The sequence below is a fragment of the Fukomys damarensis genome, unplaced genomic scaffold, assembly GCF_012274545.1.
Source record: "Fukomys damarensis isolate Sample0158 unplaced genomic scaffold, DMR_v1.0_HiC HiC_scaffold_7, whole genome shotgun sequence".
NCBI classification, from domain to species: domain Eukaryota; kingdom Metazoa; phylum Chordata; class Mammalia; order Rodentia; family Bathyergidae; genus Fukomys; species Fukomys damarensis.
The window spans coordinates 32,627,400-32,633,474 of record NW_022900919.1 but is presented as its reverse complement, the minus strand read 5'-3'; the positions used below and the strand labels follow the sequence as shown (position 1 = coordinate 32,633,474).

The 6,075-nt window shown below is 34.2% G+C and overlaps 1 protein-coding gene across 1 annotated transcript in view; it reads left to right on the top strand.

Moving 5' to 3' along the window:
• Positions 1-6,075, top strand: part of Macrod2 (mono-ADP ribosylhydrolase 2) — a 1,911,462-nt gene that overhangs the window by 302,991 nt on the left and 1,602,396 nt on the right. The gene's annotated exons all lie outside the window — the stretch shown is intronic.

The window sequence follows — 6,075 nt, the reverse complement described above, 5'->3', positions numbered from 1 at the left end:
AAAAAAAAAAAAAAAGAGTAGGACTAAGAGCTCAAACTTCAGGAATAAATGGAATCCTAATTTTACTATTTATTAACTATATAAATTTTAAAAGGATGCCATCGTAGCTTCAAAATATATGGGGAATCATTTTTTCTTTCCTATGTATTACTACTACTATGCTGTTCCATAGTACTAATTCTTCTCCTGCAATAGTTAGAAGTTATAATTGAAATCTGACAGTCTGTTCCCGCTACATCCTTTTCTCCACCTCTTTCCCTGCCCCATTAAAAAACCCTGCCATTGGCTTTCTCTTACACTAGAGTGAAGTCCAGCCTCCTTATCCAGGTTTTGTTGATTTCTTCTCAACTTTACTTATTGATAATGAGCCACTTAACATTATTTCAATCCTTACAGACTCTAAACTGATTCCTCATATGCAAAATTTAACATAGCCTGTTTTCTGTGCTCCAGAACACTAACTCATTCCTCACATGGTTGATTCTCTATCCCTCAGGTATTAGAGTCCTCAAAACCACTCAATTGAAATAGTAGATCCTCTTTTTACACTCACTCTCTTTTTTTTTTTGGAGGCAAGGTCTTGCCTTGTGGTTCAGGTTGGCCCTGAACTCACTATGTAGCCTAAGCTGGCCTTTAACTTATAGCAATCCTCCTGCCTCAGCCTCTGAGTGCTTGGATTACAGGTATGCACCAACATGCCCTGCCTTTCACTCATTTTATATTCATTTGGTTTTTACTTAATATCTGATTTCTTGGACATCCCAGCTATAATCTCTTTATGTTTTTTTTTGGTTTGGTATAGCCAGCCCAAGCACACTTATTGATATCAATAAACTATTGTTAACATTGAATAAATAAATATCTCTATGACTTTTTAAAGCTTTACTGTGCTCATCTGAAAAATAAGGATAATTTTCATTTATAAAGTTATTATTGAATTATATTACTTTTTGTTGAATTATATTATTATATTGTTGAATTTAATTACATTAAAATGCATAAAATATTTTAGTATTTAGTGCTTACAAAGACCTCAATGAATGGTATTGTCAGCATCAGCAGGAACATAATAAATAGGTATTTATTAAGTCCACTTGTGTATATAAGGCATTGTTAATGTTTGTAGAACGTATTTTAATAAGAGAGGGTTTTGTTAGATTTATTTTTTTTTTACCTAAACTTTATTGAGTATATACATTAGCAACAATTCCCAAATCAAGGAAATTAAACTGTGGAATTCCAACAGTGATTCCATGCTTTTTAATGTAATATTGATATGAACTAGCCTCAGCTTTGTAATGTCACGATTATGAGAGCCCCAGTGTACATTCAGCAGAGTAATTACTTCGGGTAGTAATTGTCTAGACTTTCCTCCCTCTACTTTAGCCAGCTGGCACTGAAAAAGAAGCAATGCTTTTATGTGTGCACACATAAAATCCTGTTATCCCTAACTTCCACACCCCTGTGGCTGCATACTTCCTTTGGAAGTCTTAAAGAAAAAAGAAAAACCTTTTAAGGGATCCCTAAATTTCATTTGTAATCTCATTCTCCCCATGTAGTATGAAAGTAGGGAGTGGGAGGAGTACATAATGTGATTTACATAGCCTTTCATGTGGAATCCTATGATATTTGTAGGAAATCCTGTTGAAACTTTTCATGAGTAGAAAAACTTCTTCAATGTGTAGTTTGAGGTAAAGTTGAATTTAATTCTGTTTTGATGTGCAAAGAATAGAGCAAGGTTAATTTGGTTATTGTACTTCTGTTTCATTTGTTCAAAATGTCCGTACAATTTACGAGTTTTGCTGACTTCTCCTTCATCAACCTCCTTTTAAATTATGATCATGTTTATGTACCTGGCATAAGGCCCTTCCAGCCTCTGCCTTCCTATTTCATGCTCCCCTCCATTTCAGAATATGATGTTCTGCTTAGTCTGTCTTCTAGTTGCTTCCACCAGGCTCATCACAGTTTTTTTCTTTTGAGTTGTAATTTCCCATGTGGCTGGACTTTTTTTTTTTTTAGCATTTTTTTCTACAACCTTCAATACTTGACATCTGTTTTCTGAAGATGACACCTTTCTTATTATCCTGCTCCATCCATTACTACTATTTAATGAAACTAGGTGATGGGACAATATGGAATGTAGGTTGAAAGTCACAAAAAAATCTTCCCCAAACCTGGAAGATCTGACTTTTTTTGCCACCATTGTTGAAAAACCTTTGTTTCATATCTGTGCCCTCTAATACTACCATCATCTCCATTTTCTGTATCTTTGGGAGAACTCTTCAGCCTGTTTAGGAAGTGCCTTATAACTCTTAATTTTCTACTAACTATTTCCATCAGTGTCAATGACTTTGTCTTTTTGGTGACCCTTCCAAAATAGAGTCATAGCCATGACTTGGACCATATCTCTTAAGAGTATCTCAATATTTTGCTCTATTAAATTTTCTCCCTGTTCTCTTTGTAGATTCTTACCTTTACAACACATTTCATTCCTGAGGTCAATAAATCTCCTGCCTAGTATTCATTTCCTTATAATCTCTCTGTTCCTCTTTCTGATCTACCAAGACTCCTTTAGTCTCCTAGATTCATATAAGCAGTCTTAATCATCGTTTCTGTTTGCTCTCATCTTCCATTAGTCCGTCCCTACTGGCTTTTACTTTACCACTCTGCAAACACTGCTTTTATAAACCTTGAGGGTTTCCTTTCTTCTTCTTTTTAATTTAGATATTCTGACTACATTTTTTGACATTTTTTTAAGTACTTCCATAGTTTCTTAACTTCATAGGATTTCCTTTCCATTGATTCTTTTTCTTCTCTGGAAACCCTTTGTGTTTTTTTGTTTGTTTGTTTTATCTTCTCCCTCTTCTATCCCTCTAAAGAATGATTGTCCCTTGATTCCTCTTTTCTTTATGTTCTTTATCTGATGACAGTCTCATCCCCCTCTTAATTTTAATAACAACCGTTAGATATAGATTGCCTTTCTCTGATGCTGAGCATCTATCTATGGACTCTCACTCCTTAACCTTTAGAGACATTTTAAGAGAGATAACATAAAAGTACATTGAACCTTAGGTGCTTCTAATTTATCTTCTGTACTGGGTCACTAATGAGGGCTACAAAGGGCAGTATTGATAATTAGCAGATGTAAAACTACACTGTACATTGTCATATATATATTTTGGGGTTTTTTGTTTTTTGGTTTTTTTTTGAGACAGGGTTTCACTATATAGTTGAGACTGACCTGGAACTCACTATGTAGCCTTGGCTGATCTCAAACTTGTAGCGATCCTCCTGCCTCAGCCTCCTGAATTACAGGCATGCACTACTATGCCCGGCAATTAAGTCACTTATTTAAACTCAATATGTAAAAAAATACTATTAAATTTACTTATTCATTGTTTCCCATCATTAATTGTTTCACCAGCATTCTATTTGTCTCCATCAATTTCAGTATTCTACTCTTTGTTTCACTCTTACTTTTATTCCTCTCCCTCCTCCATTTCTTCCTCTTCCTCTTTGCCCTGGCAATGCACTGTTCAGGCAAGTTTCTCTTTTCCCCTTGCCTAGAATAATACATAGCTTTCTGAAATGTCTATTTATCCATTCATAGCATTCTGGATTTTTACAAAATGTTCCTAAAGTACACTGGTTTTTTCTACACTTGCTCAAAAACTGTTGCTGAAGATTATCAGTGCCAGACATCACAGCTTGGAATTCAGCATACTATAAAGCCTGACAGAAAAAAACACTTTATCTTACTTTCTTTTTTTTGTTGGTACCAGGGATTGAACTTGTAACCTTACTCTTGCGAGGCAAGTGGCAGAACCACTGAGTTAAATGCTCAGCCTTGTCTTACCTTCTTTACAGACCTTCTATTTCAGTTATGCTAATGTCCTTTCTCCAATCACCTCCAAATCAGTAATTCTCAACCACATCAGAATCATTTTTTGGAATTAAACTTTCTTTTTTTTGTTGGTACCAGGGATTGAACTTGTAACCTTACTCTTGCGAGGCAAGTGGCAGAACCACTGAGTTAAATGCTCAGCCTTGTCTTACCTTCTTTACAGACCTTCTATTTCAGTTATGCTAATGTCCTTTCTCCAATCACCTCCAAATCAGTAATTCTCAACCACATCAGAATCATTTTTTGGAATTAAAAATATATATATAATGCCTGGTTGTCTTAATGAGAAATCCTAAGTGATTCTCACCAAAGCTAGGATTGAGGAATACTACCCATTTGCTCTCTCTGTTAATTTGTTCATCATTTTCTCTCCATGGCTCCTATGTGCTTTTCTTGCTATCTTGTTGTACTCTTTCTTATGTTTCACCACTGAACACTGAACGCTAATTTTATCTCATTCATGAGGTCTTCCCTTGATCTATCTAAATAGGTGTAATTGCTTCTTCCTCCATACTGTAGATAACAGTAAACTTGCATTAGACAATATGTTTATGCTTTACAATCTCCAGACAGCACGCTTCTTGAAGGCAAAGCTTTTGTTATTTATGATACAGAAGCCACTCCACTGCTTTCTTTTTTCTCACTGAACTACAACCCAAGCCTTTTTTTTTTTGTATTTTTTTATAGCAAGAGTCTCTCAAAGTCACTAGCTTTGCCAAGGCAGAGCTGAAACTTGTCTAAGCCTCCCAGAGTACTGAGATTACATGTCTAAGCCACTATGCCTAACTCTTTGAAATTCCTTATGTGGTTGATAAACATGAATTATTTTTTGCTAATTTAATGAATAGTTCCAAAACAAAAGTACAGTAGGTGTAATTCTAGGACTATGCTAAATTAGGATTTGCTAATCATGCTGAGTAGGGGAAAGGAATTCTAATTTCAAATGCCATTGTTCTTTTCAGAAGCAGAGGAGCTAATAGTAAAGTGAATTTAGTGATGGGTGGACTTCTTTAACACCCACCCTGCAGGTGCTTTAATGCATGTGGGTCTCTTCCGATTCCTCATGAAAACTATCAAGTTGGCATGTAGCTATAAAAATGTGCTTTATTCAGAACCTGTAGTTAGTAAAGCATTTTTTCCAATTCCTGGTGCAGAGTGGAAAATTTTTAATAAATCAACCTACTGAAAGAAGAGTGTTGTTTTTAGTAGGAAACAAGTATTAAGTGAAGCAATGCCATGCAGTAACAAGTGACTACACTGAAAAGCAATTTTTGAGCTTTTGTAAAACATTCAGCAAGCGAATCATTTTCCTTCTATTTTTTTTCTGCTTTCTTTTATTCTTTTAAATCTATACTCTTTACACTAACATTTGGGTATATTTCTTCTTATAAATTAGCATCTAATTTGTAGTTTAGTTTTATCAGTAAAAATTGTAAACATTTTGTTTGAGATATATGGACTTATATATATAATTAAGTGACCTTTAAAGTGGAGACTTGTGTCTTGATATTCTGTTGTTTTTGTCTGTGTATATCTGTTGTATATCTATGTGAGTACCTATTTAGCTAGTTTACCTGCCTAAGCATTTAGATTTTATAGCAAGCCTAGATAAAAAAAATATTTTTAACTTCTTTGTGCTCATGTTCTTGTTGGTTTAAAACGTTTCTGATTTAGTACAGGTGAAATAATCAAAAGCCACATATACAAGCATACATTATTTTTTCTTTGCTCATGCAAGTTATCCTAATCAGAAGAATTAATATAATCTCTTGATTTTTGCATTTTTTTGTACTCCAAATTTATAGGGACATTAGGAAACCATTCAGCCCTTTCTTTGACAGAACGATAGCTAGTTTATTCAAAATCTCTAGAAGCAAAATCAATCTTTCCTTAAAAAATGTTCTCTATATTTAATGTTAATCACATTTGACTTTGTTAAATTATTCTCAGAAAATAGCCATAGTCTATAATAGGAAGTCAAAAGAATTGTTGGGAAACATTTTAAAGATGGCAAATGAATAATGAGTAAGATTTCATAGTCCATTGGAGATCTCTCTGTGTCAGACAATAATAGAAGTAGCAGTGTCTAGCAAACCTCTGAGAATGCATGGTGAAATTTTCTTGAATAGCAGTAATTTATATTTTGTAGAATATTGTAGTTTTCATGCACA